This window comes from Notechis scutatus, chromosome 2 (genome assembly GCF_049901735.1).
Source record: "Notechis scutatus isolate UNSWTSFEM ecotype Mainland chromosome 2, rNotScu1.2, whole genome shotgun sequence".
Classification (NCBI taxonomy): Eukaryota; Metazoa; Chordata; class Lepidosauria; order Squamata; family Elapidae; genus Notechis; species Notechis scutatus.
The window spans coordinates 20,901-38,366 of NC_142010.1; the positions used below are offsets into that span (position 1 = coordinate 20,901).

The window sequence follows — 17,466 nt, forward strand, 5'->3', positions numbered from 1 at the left end:
AAGGTTTGGCATTGGAATTGGAGCCTGCTCTAATGAGAGATGCAGACGTGAGCCAGGAGGATGAGGGAGTGTCGGAAACACCATCCTCTCTCCAGAACCTTCCACTTCAATCATGCCTCAGGTGTCAGCAGCTGATCCACAGAACATACCAGAGTCCTTGAGTGATGACGAATGTTGGGTTGATGCAAGGACTAGACGCAGGTTGAGATGTCAAGCACAATTTGAAAAGAAACGTCAAGTCAGAGACTAATTAGAAAGACTGACATGCCCCTTCAATGAATATAAGGAGGCGTATTAGTTAACGATCCTTGTCTGGATCAAACTTCGTTAATTACTGCGCAGCTTTGAAGAAGCCCTGTTCCTGATTTATCTTGTGGCTTGTTATCTCGGCTTGAAGAGTTTCTGGGAAAGCTGCCAACGACGATTACAGAGACAAGTTAACTCTGTGGTTTCTGGTATTATTTGTTCGTGTTTATTTCTTTGGGACATTTGGACTCTCACTTGTGGCTACAAGTGAGACAGAACATTTTTTGATCCAGACCTTCATCCCATCTTCTAACCAAGATGGACCAAACACAGCTTGAGCAGCAACAGCAGCAGATTAACCAACTCCTGCAGAATAACCAGGTATTGCAGAACCAAGTCACCCAGCTGGTTAATCATCTAACGCTGATGCAAGCTCCAGTTAATCCCCCTGCTCTCCCCCCGTAGGAAATGCCCAGTAGCTGTGCCGGATAAATTCTCTGGACAGCCTGAAATGTTACCGGCTTTTATGGGGCAGTGACAACTGTTTATGTCTTTACGGCCAGAAGATTTCCCTGATGGCTTGGGTGGGGTTTGTTATTAGTCTATGGCACCATTTACGTGTTATGTATGAGGACCCCATAAAAATTCAAACTGTAGTATCACCTCAGACCTCCATCTCCCCTTGGTTCTTGGAATGGCTTGGCTACGGTTGCACGATCCTCGGGTAGCATGGGCACAGAATGCTATTTCGTTCCCGAGTCTCCAGTGTGTAGACCATCTAAGACACATCTGTGCTGGTCAAGACATCGCCGTCCCCGCCGTCTCTGTACCTCCTGAACTATCTGACTTCTCAGATGTTTTTAGCGAGAAGGAGGCGGATCGGTTACCCCCGCATCGACCTTATGACTGTCCTGTGGACCTCCTGCCCAATGCTCCGCTACCCAAGGGTCGTTTGTATTCACTGTCTGAGCCCGAATTGGTCGCTCTGCGAGATTTTCTGGACAAGAACTTGGCCCGGGGGTTTATCAGATCGTTGTCGTCTCCTCTTTCCGCTCCTGTCCTTTTTGTGAAAAAGAAGACGGGGGATTTGCGCTTATGTTGTGACTACCGCAGGTTAAACGCCATTACGGTGAAAAACAGTTATCCTTTGCCGCTCATTCCCGAGCTGATGGAACGACTATGAGAGGCCACTATTTTCACCAAGCTCGATCTTCGAGGGGCTTACAACCTGGTGCGGATGCGCAAAGGAGATGAGTGGAAGACGGCGTTTGGTAACTAGATACGGCCACTTCGAATATACGGTAATGCCTTTTGGATTGACCAACGCCCCCGCGGTCTTTCAACATTTCATGAATGATATTTTTAGGGACATGCTTGATCCATTCATGGTGGTGTACCTGGACGACATTTTGAACTATTCCAATTCCAGGGAAAGCCACCTTCGCCAAGTTCGCCAGGTATTACAACGTCTTCGGGAGCATAGACTCTATGCGAAGCTGGAGAAGTGCTTCTTTTTCCAGACTTCCATAGAGTTCTTGGGACATATCATTTCTCCCAAAGGCATTGCCATGGACCCGCGTAAGGTGGAGGCTCTGTGTAGTTGGGAACCCCCTCGTCGAGTAAAAGATGTGCAACGTCTCTTGGGGTTCGCTAATTATTACAGATCCTTCATCCCGGGTTTTGCCAAAGTGACGGATCCCATCACCAAGCTCCTATCCATTCCAGTGGGGACCTCCACAGCAACAGGCCTTTGAGGCCATCAAGAAAGCCTTTGTTGCGGAACCAATCTTGAGGCATCCCGACCCCCATCGTCCATTTGTGGTGGAGACGGATGCATCCAACATGGCCATTGGAGCGGTGTTGTTACAAGCCCCAGCGGATGGCGCACCTCTTTTTCCATGTGCATATTACTCAAGGAAACTTACTACTTCCGAGCGTAATTATACAATCTGGGAGAAAGAGTTGCTGGCCATCAAGACTGCGTTTGAGGTCTGGAGACATCACCTTGAGGGGGCTCGGCACAAGGTGGAGGTTAGGACAGATCACCGTAATCTGGAGCACTTGACCACTACTCGGAAATTGAACCAATGACAGATCCGGTGGTCGTTGTTCTTCGCTAGGTTCAATTTTTCAGTCACGTACATCCCCAGTGGTCAAAATAAAAGAGCTGATGCCCTATCCCATAAACCGGAATATCTGTGTCCTGAAGAACCTCTTCCTCCACGTACGGTGCTACCACTGGAATCTTTGGCCGTGATCCAGGAACCGGTGGATTTGAGGGCTTGCGTACGAGAGGCACAGCGTTTGGACGATTGGTCGCAGCAACGAATGAGGGAAATTGGTCCTGATTCTCCATGGACTCTGGAAGAGGTTTTATTACAACATCGAGGTCGATTGTACATGCCCACCAAAACACTTAGAGCACTCATCATGACCCAATGTCATGACAACCCAACTGCGGGTCATTTTGGGTTCTTCAAAACCCTTCACCTGGTCACAAGGACTTTTTGGTGGCCTAGAGTCTGGCATGATGTCTTCGCTTATGTTGCCTCTTGTATACCGTGTCGGCAAGCAAAAGCTGCATCGGGTGCACCTCCTGGCCTTCTTCAACCACTACCGACTCCGAACCGACCCTGGGGGGCAATCTCCATGGACTTTTTAACACATTTGCCCTCGTCGTCGGGTTATACAACGGTACTTGTGGTGGTTGACATGCTCACCAAGATGCCCATTTCATCCCATGTAGAAGGTTACCATTGGCTCGTGTTACTGCCCGGCTTTTTATACAACATGTATTCCGTTTGCATGGCTTACCGGACAGAGTTGTTTCACATCGCGGTGTCCAGTTCACCGCTCAATTCTGGAAGAGCCTAATGAATGCATTACGGGTGCAAGTATGTTTAGCGTCTGCGCACCATCCGGAAACCTATGGCAGGACTGAGAAAGTAATTGGCATCCTCGCCCAATACCTCAGATGTTTTGTTAATCAACGGCAAAACGACTGGGTAACCTATCTTCCGTTGGCGGAGTTTGCTTTTAATAATTCTCAGCACACCTCCACCCACATGACGCCTTTTTACGCAAATGTGGCTTACCATCCAAGGTTTTTTTCCCCTGTCGATCTTGGATTCTCCGGTTCCAGAGACACAAGACTTTTTGTCTGAATTACATGCAGTGCACCAATTGATTTCCAGACAATTGGAATGAGCAAAAGCAGACTATAAACATTTTGCGGATCGTTCACGTCGGGCGACGCCTCCGCTGGCTATGGGAGACAAGTTGTGGTTGTCCACGAAGCATCTCTGGGTCGATCGTCCGATTAGGAAGTTGGATCATCGCTTTATTGGTCCCTTCCCTATCGAGGCGGTTATCAATCCCGTGGCTTATCAGCTCACCCTACCACGCTCCATGCGCATTCACCCTGTCTTCCACCGCTCCCTTTTGGTACCTGACACCCCATCGTGTACTCTCCGTTCTCCCGACGATACGGGTCCTCCATCTGGGCCCAACGCTGATCCTGTTGTTGATACCACGGTGGTTGGCATTTACGATTCACGATGGCTGAAGGGACGATTTCAGTACTTCGTAGGGAGGCTGGAAAATGAAACAGAGATTCGTTCCTGGGAGGATGCGTCCAAGGTGCATGCTTAACCTTATCCGGCTATATCATGCACAATTCCCATCGAAACCACATCCGGATCGTCAGACTTGGGGGAAGGGCCCTGCGGTGAGGGATAGTGTTGTGACTGGAAGGTTTGAGCCTGCTGTGAGCTTTGAGTCTGATGTATCAGAAGACACAGGCTCGAGTGAAGGTTTGGCATTGGAATTGGAGCCTGCTCTAATGAGAGATGCAGACGTGAGCCAGGAGGATGAGGGAGTGTTGGAAACACCATCCTCTCCAGAACCTTCCACTTCAATCATGCCTCAGGTGTCAGCAGCTGATCCATAGAACATACCAGAGTCCTTGAGTGATGACGAATGTTGGGTTGATGCAAGGACTAGACGCAGGTTGAGACGTCAAGCACAATTTGAAAAGAAACGTCAAGTCAGAGACTAATTAGAGAGACTGACACGCCCCTTCAAGGAATATAAGGAGGCGTGTTAGTTAATGATCCTTGTTTGGATCAAACTTCGTTAATTACTGCGCAGCTTTGAAGAAGCTCTCTGTTCCTGATTTATCTTGCGGCTCGTTATCTCAGCTTGAAGACAGTTTCTGGGAAAGCTGCCAACGACGAGTTAACTCTGGTTTCTGGTATTATTTGTTCGTGTTTATTTCTTTGGGACATTTGGACTCTCACTTGTGGCTACAAGTGAGACAGAACATTATTCTGTTTTCTTTTTCCAATTTATAGGCCAGCCATCTCCCTGGCTTATTTGCACTTTCAAAATAATTTTGCTTCATAAATTTAAAGTCCCTTGCAATGTCTTCTTGTTGTAATAGATTTAATTTGTGTTTGGCCAAATTCAATTGTTCTTTAATTTGATCTCTCCCCGATTTTTTTTTGCATTTGCTTTTCTAGATCCCCAATTTCTACTTGTAATATATTGTGTTGCCCCCATTTCTCCCTGTTTCTTTTTGCCATATAGGATATTGTTACCCCACTTGTAACTATAGAAGGGAAAATCAGAGAGAAAAGGGTATTAAAAAAGGGATGAGAAAAAGGGGGGAAGATTGAAAGGGAAAGAGCTTATGAGGGACAAAAGCAGGAAATAAAGAAAAAGGGGAAACGTACTAGGATTCTGCAAAGGTACAAAAGATAGTGTTGTGACAGTAGAATACTGTAATGAGTTAGAAATGAAATAAGTAAATAATCTATGAGAAAAAACTGTATTGTTATGTAATGGTATGTTTATTTATAATTAATGCAATAATAAAGAAGGGAGGGAAACATTGTAATTGTTTTGAAAGATTGATAAGATATTAAAAAGAAATGTGAAAGATTTATAATGGAATTTATGCCAGTTACTAGAATGAATTTGAATAATTATTTTGCTTATTAATAGTAAATAATTTATTTTGCTTATTAATAGTAAATAATTTATAAGATAAAACTGTATGACTATCCAATGGTATTCTTATTAACAATTAATGTAATAATGAAGAAGGGAGGGAAACATTTTAATTGTTCTCAATGATTGATAAATATTGAAAAGAAACGTGAAAGATTTACAAGGCTCATACCAGTACTAGAATGAATTTAAATAACTATTTTGTCTACTAATGTTTATATATACAGTATATATTGCTTTTGCTAGGAAGTACCAAGCAGAGTCTGAATGATGAAATTTACATGGTATAAAATAGATATTAGAAATTTGAATGTTATAATTATAGAATGCACAAATTTAATGTTTAATGAGAATTCATATGATAATAACAATAAGACTTAAAGGTGTTGCACTCCGATTGGCAATCACAGGGGGAATTTTGCTTTTTAAGAATGTTGGAAGAGAACATATGAAATTGTAAACAAGACAGACAAAAGTATAAGTATAATGAATAAAAAGATATAGAAATTTAGGTAAAAGAAATACATTTGAATAAGAAGAAAATGAGATAACCATAAAAGAAAATTAAGAGAAGTAAAGGGAGAAATAGTGAGAAGTTGGAAAAAGAGTAATAAGGTATGAAGTTGAATACATAAGATGAATATGCATATGAAATTTTGTCTGTATGGAAATGTGATAACCTGGAACCATGCTGTACTCAAATAAGATGTTTTATTTGTTTTGTTAAAACTCAATAAAACTTTATTAAAAAAATAGTGCCAATTCATTTAAAGTTTTTTGAGTATATTCTTCTTAATAGTATCTGGGAGTTCAAAATCCAACTTTTCCTTTTCCTTTTCTGACCTCTCCAGCTTACTTTAGTGGGGTTATGGTCTGCCCAGGTGTTTGGGGAAATTTCAATTTTCTCTATTTCTTTATCTTAATCAATATTTGTCCATTCCATGTCAATCCTTGAGTATGATTTATGTGGGTTTGAGTAAAATGTAAATTTTTGTTCTGTGGGATTTAATGTTCTCCATACATCAATTAGGTTCAACTCCTCCATCATATAAAAATCGTTTGTGGTAGTATATTTCTTTTCTTTAATTTCTTATTATCACAAATGTAGTCTTTAGCAATCTCTACTATTCCATTGTAGTTTCCCACTATGCATATATCTTTATGACCTATCTCAACAATTTTTTCATGGAGATTTTAATAGAATTTTTTGGTTTTTATTAGGTGGATAAATATTTACTAGTAGCATCTGTCTTTTTCCCATCTTTAATTCTATTATTAACTTTGGGGTCTGCATAAATTTGCTTTGCTTCTAACTCTTCCCTAAACACCACCCCTTTTCCCCCCTGCCAATGCAGTATGGAATTTTCCCAATTTATTAAATTCTAAATACTTTTTATCTTGGTTCTTGATATGTACCTCTTGAAGGCACACAATATCTATGTTTTGCTTAACCAGTTTTGACTGTATTTGTTTTCTCTTCAATGCAGCATTTAACCCATTTATATTTATTGATAATAGTTTTAGTTCTTTCTCCATATTCCTATTAGTCTATCTGTTTCTAGTTTCTATTAGTTTTCTTGTTCCTTTGAGTTCTAGTTCTAACACTCCTTCTGGGTTTCTTGTGTTTCTTTTATTTTATCTTCCTGGTCTTCTATCTCTAATTCTAACTGGCCTTCTTCCTCTAGCTTTTCTCCACTGCTATCATTTTCTTCCATTCCTGTCAATTGGTCATATAATTCTTGGGCTTTGTCCAGGTTGTCTATTTTTATCTTTTTTCCCCCTGCCATGAAACCAGCATGCCTTCTGGGATAATCCATCGAAACAAGATGTTCTGTTTACTTAATTGTGCTGCCAGGTAATGATAATCTTTGCGTTGTTCTCTAACTCGCCTTGGTATTTGTTTGAAAGTGATAATTTCTTAAGGTCTTGTTAGGGTTTGGGGATTAACCCCTAGAAGAGTATTGCAGCAGTAGTCAAGCCAGGAAGGGCCCAATGAGTATACACACACTGAACACAAACACTGTTTGTAGTTTAAATAGTTTTTAATCCAGTTAGAGTTTAAGCATTGTCATTCAGTCCATTAAGTCATTCACAGTATTTCCATCCAGTAAGACTCACTAGTATAGTCCAAGTTAAGAGTCCTTGCAATATCTTTATCAGCCGATAAAGATATCTTCTCCTCCTCCGGTTTCACTCTCCAGAGAAACAAACGCTGGATATTCAGCAAACAGTAGCAAACAATAACAGTTCAGTCTCAGGCACTCACAGTCAGTAATCTCAGTTAGTCGCAGCAGCACACAGTTACAGCCAGACAGTAAACTCACAGTTACAGCCAGAGACAGTAAGATCACAGACAGACAGCAAGCAAGCTTTCCAGCTTCTAATGCTTCCTTATATTGTAACTTCTAACCGCACCCTTAATCGGCTAATTGCCTGCTGCATTGTGCTTAAAGTGATAAGCACTTAAACCATGATATCTAAGTTTTATATATTTATTCACCCAAACCATATTTGGTATCAATGTTATACCTAACATACTCCCCTTTTGGGTGAAATAAATATATAATACCTTTACAATCTTATCCCATATTTTTCACAACTCTCCTGGTGCTTACTGGCACCTTGGGCTTTAGTAAAATTATCAGCTAAATTGTCCTCCGACATACAGTACTCTAGCTGAATCATCTTACTTCTTACAGATTGTCTCACGTTTAGGTATCTTAGATCTGTATGCTTGCTCCTTGTTTTTACTCCAATATTTGTGGCCATTTGAATTGCTGCCTGATTATCTTCATGAATAATTATAGGATAATCTACAGTTATACCTATATCAATTAACATTTGTTTATACATTATTAATTCTGTACATAACAATGATAAACAGGAGAATTCTGCCTCCATAGTAGACAAACTTATATGCTGTTGTCTTATTGACTTCCAGCCTATTAATGTCTTACCCAGCATTATGGCTGTTCCTGAAGTCGACTTTCTAGTGTCTCTTTCTGTTGCAAAGCTAGCATCTGCATATGCACTTAGAATTAAATCACCCTTTGGTTCTAAATACAATGAATAATTCATTGTCTTTTTAAGATATCTTAATATCCTCTTAGCTGCAATCCAGTGTCTTTCACATGGTGCAGAATTGAATCTAGCCAACTGATTCACGCAGTACGATATATCTGGTCTAGACCAATTACTAATATAACTCAAACTACCAATTAAAGATTGATAAATCACCTTATCAAACTCAGGGCTTTGTACATCAGTGTTGCTAAACTCCTGACTCATTGGAGTCTTAGCTGGCTTACAAAGCTCCATCTTGTAATCTTTTAGTAATTTGCTTATCTTATCTTCCTGAGATATCTTATAACCTTTCCGTGTTTTCTTTATATTCAAACCGAGATACTTCTTTATCTCCCCTAATTGCTTGATCTTTATTCTCTTTCCTAATGATGCTATTATTTTATTAGCTTCATCATTAGTTTCAGTTATCAAAGCAATGTCATCTGTGAATAGTAATAATAATGATACTTTCCCATTTGTCTCCCTCTTAAACAGACATGGATCGGCTAAACCAGCTTTAAATCCTATATTGTTAAGTTCATTTACAATATACTGGTTCCATTCATAGCCTGATTGTTTTAGACCATAGAGGCTTTTCTTTAACAACCAACAATCATTATTATCCTTATTTTCACTTTTAATACCAACAGGTTTTTTCATATAAATAATATGTTTTAATGGGGCGTGCAAGTAAGCAGTTTCCACATCTAGATGGTTAACTATATAGTTTTTACTAGCTGCCCACACTAAAGCTGCCCTCAAGGTTGCTGCCTTAAGACTAGGTGCAAACACCTCATCGTAGTCATTAGCATTCTGCCTAAAACCTTGGGCTACTAACCTTGCCTTATGGATTAAATTACCATCCTTATCTGTTTTTACCTTAAATATCCATTTGCAGCTAATGGATTTCTTTCCTACAGGTAATTTGGTATTTTCATACACCTTCATATCTCTTAATGAATTCAGTTCCTTATTCATTGCTGCATACCATCTTTCTTTTTCCTTATTAGGATACTTTTTAATTTCTTCTACAGAATTAGGAACTTCATTAATCTGGCACACTGTGTTAGCCTGGTACCTATCAGGCGGTCTAGATACACGTGTAGTTCTTCTGGGAATTACAGGGCTTACAGGAGGACTTTGTTGAACTACTACCTGTTCATCTTCCTCATCCTGTTCAGCTATTGAATCTGTTTCTTCCTTTATGGGCACTATTTCATCCTGTATTTGTCTCTTTACTTTATTTTTAAAGTTACAGGGATAACTAATTGGATTTCTATAGGATTCAATAATTACATCTTTATTGGCATCCTGTTCTAATTTATCCCATCCTTCATGTTCTAGAAATTGGGCACTAGCACTACATAACACTTTAGATGTGCCTTTCTCCCAAAATCTATATGCCCTATGGTTTGCCTGATAACCAACGAAGAAAAATCTTTTAGCTCTATGTTGCCCTTTTTTTCTGATTTGTGCAGGAATATGCACCCATGCTGGTGCACCAAATGTGTGCAGATAACTTAGATCAGGTTTCCTGCCATGCCATCTGGTAAATGGTATTTCACCTGTTGTTGTATTAACAACGTTGTTCAATATGTTATTAGCACACATTGTAGCCTCCCCCCACAAAGAATCAGGTAACCCAGAATCATTTAACATTGTTCTAACCATTGCCTGTAGTGTTTGGCCTCTTCTTTCAATAAAAGCGTTATGTTCTGGCCTGTATGGAGCAGACTTCTTATGCTCTATTCCAGCTACCTTAAGTCTGTTCTGGAATTTGTTATTAATAAATTCCGTGCCATTATCTGTCACCAGGGTTATCAGTTGCCGTTTAGACTTTCTTTCAGCAAACCTAAGCCAATTGAAAAAATGTTGATATGTTTCAGTTTTGCTTTTCATTAAATAGCAAAACCCATATCTAGAATAATGGTCCATAATGCTCAGTATATATCTAGCACCCCCATACTGGGTTTCTTTGGACCTATTATGTCTGCAAATACTACTTCTAAAGGTTCTTTTGTTTTGAAACCATTTAGCCTATTTGCAGGCAATACCTTGCTCTTATCTTCACAGCAAACATTACAACGCAAATATTTATCACAATGTTTTAACCTTATTCCTTCAGATAACTCAACTGTACGTTTTAGCATTTTAAAATTTACATGCCCCAAACGCCTATGCAATAAATGGATACATTCTTCATGAGGCTTTATATTATTAAATACAGTTTGAGCCTCCCCTTTCTTACTATTATCTAAGACATATAATGTTCCATTTAAAGCTGCAGTTACCCTTTTGTTATCTTTTTCAATTATGCAATTATTATCCTTAAAAGTAATTACATAACCTAATTTATCTAATACACTTACTGAAAGCAAATTAAACTTTAGTTGCGGTACATACAACATTTTTATATCCTGGTTTATGTACGGACAACGTGCAAAACCTTGACCTTTAGCTTTCAGTTTCCAGCCGTTTGCAAGTGATATATGTTGAGAACTTGTAGACATTTTTATAAATTTTGTCTTATCTCTTGTGATGCAGTGGGATGCGCCACTGTCAACCACCCATAAATTATTCTTCACATCAGAGTTGCTAAACGTGGCTAGTTCAAATGCTTTCTTTGGCTTTTTTACATTTTGGCTTTTTCTCTTTTTGCAGAACTTTGCCAAATGTCCTCTGCCTCCACAATTAAAACACTTTTTAATTGTGTATGCCGTTGAAGATAAATTCTCTTCTTCCAGGTGCTTTACTTTGCTTTGCTGGTTTCTTTCAAGCTTTGAAGATAATTTCTCTTCTTTCTTATCTTCTCTCAGCTCGTCACGCTCACGCCTTCTTCTGGCTTCTTCTAGTAGCCTGCCTGTAATCTCGGTTAATGAGAGGCTTTCTTTTGGCAATACTTCCAACGAAGTCACATAATCATCATAGCTTTGATCTAATGAAGATAATATTATGTAGACTTGTTGCAGTTCATTAAATATAAGCTCTTTTTCTTGCAAATCTTGAAAAATGCTCTTCATACAGTTTAAATGAACTAACATATCTCCATTCCTCTGAAGATGCGTTCGAAAAAGCTTCCGTGTAAGATTTATATGTGCTCCTACACTGTCCCGAACATAAATCTTCCTGAGGTTCTCCCAGCAGTTTGCAGCATTTTCTTCTCCACGAATATGGACAAGCTGCTGATCACAGAGAGTCAGTCCTATGATGCATAAAGCCTGCTCATTCTTCAGTTTAAAGTCTTGTAACTTTTCTTTATCATCATCATTAGCAGGATCCCAGCTACTCACATCTGGTGGGTTTGCTATTATGTCCCACAAACCTTCTCTGCGTAGAAGTAAACTACATTTCATTGACCATGAAACATAGTTTGTTCCATCCAGCCTGGATATCATGGACAGTTGTGACAAATTTACTTGTGCCATTACTCTTCAGATATTTTGACTATTTTAAACTAATTAAAACAGTTTGTTTTTACAGTAATGTGCAACTCACACCAACTCTGTCTGCTATATCCTGGTTAGTTAGACTATGCTGCTGGGCCCATAACCAATTTTAGGGTTTGGGGATTAACCCCTAGAAGAGTATTGCAGCAGTAGTCAAGCCAGGAAGGGCCCAATGAGTATACACACACTGAACACAAACACTGTTTGTAGTTTAAATAGTTTTTAATCCAGTTAGAGTTTAAGCATTGTCATTCAGTCCATTAAGTCATTCACAGTATTTCCATCCAGTAAGACTCACTAGTATAGTCCAAGTTAAGAGTCCTTGCAATATCTTTATCAGCCGATAAAGATATCTTCTCCTCCTCCGGTTTCACTCTCCAGAGAAACAAACGCTGGATATTCAGCAAACAGTAGCAAACAATAACAGTTCAGTCTCAGGCACTCACAGTCAGTAATCTCAGTTAGTCGCAGCAGCACACAGTTACAGCCAGACAGTAAACTCACAGTTACAGCCAGAGACAGTAAGATCACAGACAGCCAGCAAGCAAGCTTTCCAGCTTCTAATGCTTCCTTATATTGTAACTTCTAACCGCACCCTTAATCGGCTAATTGCCTGCTGCATTGTGCTTAAAGTGATAAGCACTTAAACCATGATATCTAAGTTTTATATATTTATTCACCCAAACCATATTTGGTATCAATGTTATACCTAACAGGTCTCCTCCCTCGTTACTTTATATATTATGTCCCTGATGTACTTCCAGGCAAATCTGACATGCACTTCTCTAGGTAGCCAATGTCTTTTGGCGTAGTTAGTCTGGACCCTGAAGACTTAGTCTATCTCTTTTATAATCTCCTGGGTATCTCTTTCCAGGGTTTCTGCTATCAGTTCTGCCATCAATTTTCCCAGGTCTTCATCCTTAGCCTCTAGGAATCTGAATTTCTAATAATCTATGTGCTTGTTTGCTGTTTGGAAATATGTATACTACTATATTTTTTCATCTTTGACACTGGCCACTATCTTCCTGCAGGCATTTATAACCAGAGCACTGCTTCCTTAAAGAAAAAAAGCAAGTCTATAATTGGGGGGTTGAAAGGTGAGAAATAAAGGTAGATGGATGAAAAAAAAACATGCAAGAACAGATGGAAGAACAGATGCTGTAAAGGTGGTACAGAGCGGAAAACCTTATGCACGGTTAAGTATGCCTCCCATGATTTATAAAGGTATGTTCTTGATCCTTATGCTTCTCTAACTATATGTTGTATAGTCATTTTTCAAATACTTTATTCCTTGGTAAGTTTTATTTCTTCTCCATTCTAGAAATGCATACATGATCCTTCTTCAGATAATAATCAAAAACATACTTTTTGCAAACAGTTTAGAACAAATGAATGCAGTGTCATCAATTGTGCTCTTAGAAAGAGAGCCAGATCATAATATTAACTATTATTAAATTTTGTATCTCATGTGAACTCTACATACTGTACAAAGAAATTGGCTCATTCTCATAGCTTGCTTTTTAAAAGCCAGTAGAACACTATATGAAGAAATATCAGCCAGTTGAATTTAATTCTATGATCAACATTACCAAAATTTTACGCAAGTCATATTTGAAAAACAGCTTATGTTGTACTGGAGTAAAGGGAACAGCATGAATAAGCATCTTTAAAATGAGACATATTCAGTTCTAACCAGTCGTGCGCTGCTGCTGATTCAGACAGGTTCTAGTGAACCAGTAGTTCCAATGATCAGCTGGCCCCGCCTACCCACCTTCACCCTATCCTGTCCTATATTTCCATTTTTCTGAGCTCAGCTGATTCATTCACAGTGGATTACCGTGCCTCAGTTGTTTTACTTACTGCTTCCCTAGAAGGTAAGCTTTTAAGGTTCAAATTGGTGTTTTTTGAATACTGTGCATGCTCACAAAACCAGTTGTTAAACCAGTTACAGCCCACCACTGGTTCTAATTATACTTCAGACTTAGAAGAAATGATTTACTAAAAAATTATAGTTTCAGGACTCTCTTCCTCCCAGAATTTAGGTAGTTTTAAAATGCCACTTTAATTATAAGGTAATATTGGTATCCTTTTATTAGTGGCTCTTTTTTAACCTTGTTAGGAAAAAAACTTGAATCACCTTTCTGTTCTTCTAATTTGAGGAAGATTTGTTTATATAATAACTCTGGTTTGTCTTCTAGTTTGTGTGTGTATGTTTGTTATAACTTCTAAGCAGTTTATGATATTGGTTTCTTCTTAAGGCAAAAGTAAGAACTAAATTTCACAACTGAGGGAATCCTGAGGGAATAAAATTTCACAGCTGATGAAAGAAGATTCAACTTTATTTTTATTTTTTAAAACTAAGCTAACATTCTCCATGTTTAAGACATACAGAAGAAAAACCCTCACAAAAATTTAAAAAATAACAAAAAACAGCCATGCATGGAAGCTCTGATTTCAGATATACCCTTATAAATATATACCTACAGTAATTGTTAAAGTAAAAACTCACTTTAATATACCACCATTTAATATAGGATTTTGGATGAAATGGGCAAATTTCCATATTGATATCTCTTTAAATGTCCATCACACCTCAAATTGTCTGGACAAGGTATTTACATTTACATTAGTCTGCATCAGAATTTGCAATGAGCAATGTCATTACAAGTAGTCTTTGACTTATGACCACAAAAATTGTCATTAAGTGGTGCTGACATAAATGAGGTATCATATGACCATGATTTGCAACATGCTTCCTTTTTGACTTTGCTTGTTGGAAGCCGGCTGGGAAAGATGCAAATAGTGATCCCATGGGTTCATATGGGATGCTGAAATCACTGTAAATGTGCAAACATTTACAGCTGACAAGCACCATGTCAGAGCCTTTGCAGTATGACTACCATTATGAGACAACCCAGGAGCAAAACATAGCACACACAGTTATATACAGCAACATAAGTGGTAGGCAAAATAACTTACAAGCAAGCAAACTTTCTTCTTCTTAATTGTAGGATAACTCTGCAATGAATACTGGACACAAGGAAAGAGAACACGGCCTCTATAATGGCTGCAATTATATAAACACTTCTTAAAGGGATAGAACCCATCCCCAGTCTTAAAGGGATTTCCCATGCTATGCTGATTCATTCTTAATTGCATCAGCCAGACTTACAGCATCTGGCAACTATTACTGTTGCTGGTCAGCTCATAAATCTTAATACCTCAACACACCAAAATCATGATCACATGACTGCAGGGATGCTGGGATGCTGTAAATATGAGAACCAGTTGTAAGTCATATTTTTCAGTACAGTTGTAACTTCAAGTGATTGTTAAACAAATGGTTATAATTTGACAACTATCTGTACACAAATTACTTAATTTGACCCAAATGTTATTTGTATTTGTATATTAAAGCCTTCATGTAAATTACATAAGCCACTAAGAATGAATTTAACAAACATGTAAGCTCATTAAATCAAGGTTTTCTTGTGATACAATGAAAAAATATGTTTACATTTCATAAACTGTTTTCTTAGGAACTTACAATTCTGAAAGTACTGCATGAAAAATGAATATAATTACAATGTTTCTAATTTATTTTATTTTTATTAGGAAATAAAACCTTTTTCAATTGCTTGAAAATTTAGTTATAGAAATATTGTCTTCATATTCATCAGGGAGGAAAGATATCCTTTAAATCTACAAGTGTGGTATCAAGAATCTCATTCTTAGGGCTCACCTTTATTACCAGAGTTGCTTTGTGTTTTTTGCTGTACATACTAGGCTTGAATCCAACAGTAATGCAGGTTCCTGCTGTGTCAAGTGGAAGAAGCTCCCCAGCTTGAGGAGATACAGTGAATTCAGGATCACTGCCTGGTAGAAAGTATGCTGTGTAAGGCTCTGGGTATCTAGCAAAGAAAAATAAATTAGCATATGCAACAATAATTCAAAGTAATTTGTGTTCTGCTACAGGATATCAGCAATTAAACATTAATACTATCACATAGCATTCTATTATTCATCTTTGCCATGTCTGATTTTCCTGAAAAATTTGCAGAATACTAAGAGAAATGACTGCTTTGGAAAAGGAAGTACAATATCATAGCAGTATGACATCTGCATGATGAAATCTTTATATATTTATTTAAAAAAAATTATATGGCTGCACAACTCATTCTCAATGACTGGACAGCTTACAAAGATAAAAATCTCATATATAAAACAATAAGAAGTGATTAATCCCCCAGCAACAACAAAGTCAAATAAGCCACTTCATGGATTCCATCCCACCCTGGGTTCCCTAGGCCCTTTGGCAAAAACAGGTCTTCAATTTTTCCTGTTGCAACATGTTATCTAATAAGCATTGACTTGCTGGGCTAGATGCTGATGTTGCTGATGGTGCAGATGCGTTTTTTCTCCCTATTTGGCTTAAATTTGTATTACTTGTCATTTTGATTAAGTAATAAGCTATTTAGAAGAAACAATCAATAATAAATCAAATGGTACTCTACAATGCCGTTTACAGAATAAACTCCAAAACAATCCACCACAAAATTCCCTTTGTTTTCCCCTCTTCTTATTTTCAGTCCCCAGGCAACTTCACACTCTTTACTATTAGGATTCACAAAACCAAATTATCCAAAGTTTTCTTCAAAAGGTTGTTCTCTTCTTAATAAATTTGTAATCCACAAAGGCCCACCAAACCCCAATATTGTATCAAAAATTTTTATAAGTCACCTGAAAGAAAAAATGGCATTATCTTTTGAAGGACTACAAATGGAATTTCAAAGACTGAAAAAAGAAGATAAGGGCTCTTCTGGATCTATCTTTCACTTTTTGGAAATGGCGATTTCTACCTATCAAGAAATACGACAACGACAGGAAGACTGGGATGAAGGAGAAGAAGCCATCTTTAATGGACAAACACACTTAGTGGAGGAAGAAAAGCGGAAGGGGGGCAAGGAAAAGATGAACTTAGAACTTAAAAAAGCAACCAAGAAAAAGAAAAATGAGATGAAAAAGCAATATGATGTCAGAAAGCAACAGAAAAGAGAAATACAACAGAGAGGGAAGACTAAGAGAGTGAAATTGGAGAGATGGGGGGGTCAAAAAGTTAGAATGGAGAAGAAAGAAAGGGGAAAAGGAAAGAGAAGTCATAAAGGCAAGATCCTAAAAAACGAATTTTTTTCAGAGATAAGGGGTAAGATAATTTTTTTAAAATGATTCTGCAAAAGTACATAAGAATATATTGTAGACATTAGTATTTGAAGCTGAGTTAGAAAATTAGAATATTATATAATTTAAAAATGTATTAAAGGGAAGCCATGATTTAATTATAGTTTAATTTCTTATGAAATATTATCTTTATTGTTTAAGAATTAATAATAGAATCTAATTTCCTATGAAACATTGTTTTTACTATATTATAAATTTAATATTTCTTTTTTACTTTTTTTTTTAGTTTTATTATTACTTATCAAATTCAATATTGTTTGTTTGTTTTATTATTTTGAAATGTAATACTTTGAATGTACGGAGCAGAATCAGCACGCAAAATATGTATTATTTTAAGTGTTATTTAGGGGGAAGATAAAAAGTTGTCATACTTCAATCTGGGTTTACAGGAGAAATATTGTATTAGATAGAAAGGATAAGTAGGTGATTGAAAGAAAACGGACCAAAGATGCAAATATAATTA

The 17,466-nt window shown here is 37.9% G+C and overlaps 1 long non-coding RNA gene across 1 annotated transcript in view; it reads right to left on the reverse strand.

Moving 5' to 3' along the window:
• LOC148131600 (uncharacterized) overlaps positions 1-16,927 on the reverse strand; it is a 35,600-nt gene extending 18,673 nt beyond the window's left edge. The window contains exon 1 of the long non-coding RNA XR_015747399.1: positions 15,508-16,927. This is a non-coding gene — a long non-coding RNA (uncharacterized LOC148131600). The remainder of the gene's footprint in view (positions 1-15,507) is intronic.
• Between the last annotated feature and the right edge of the window lie 539 nt (positions 16,928-17,466).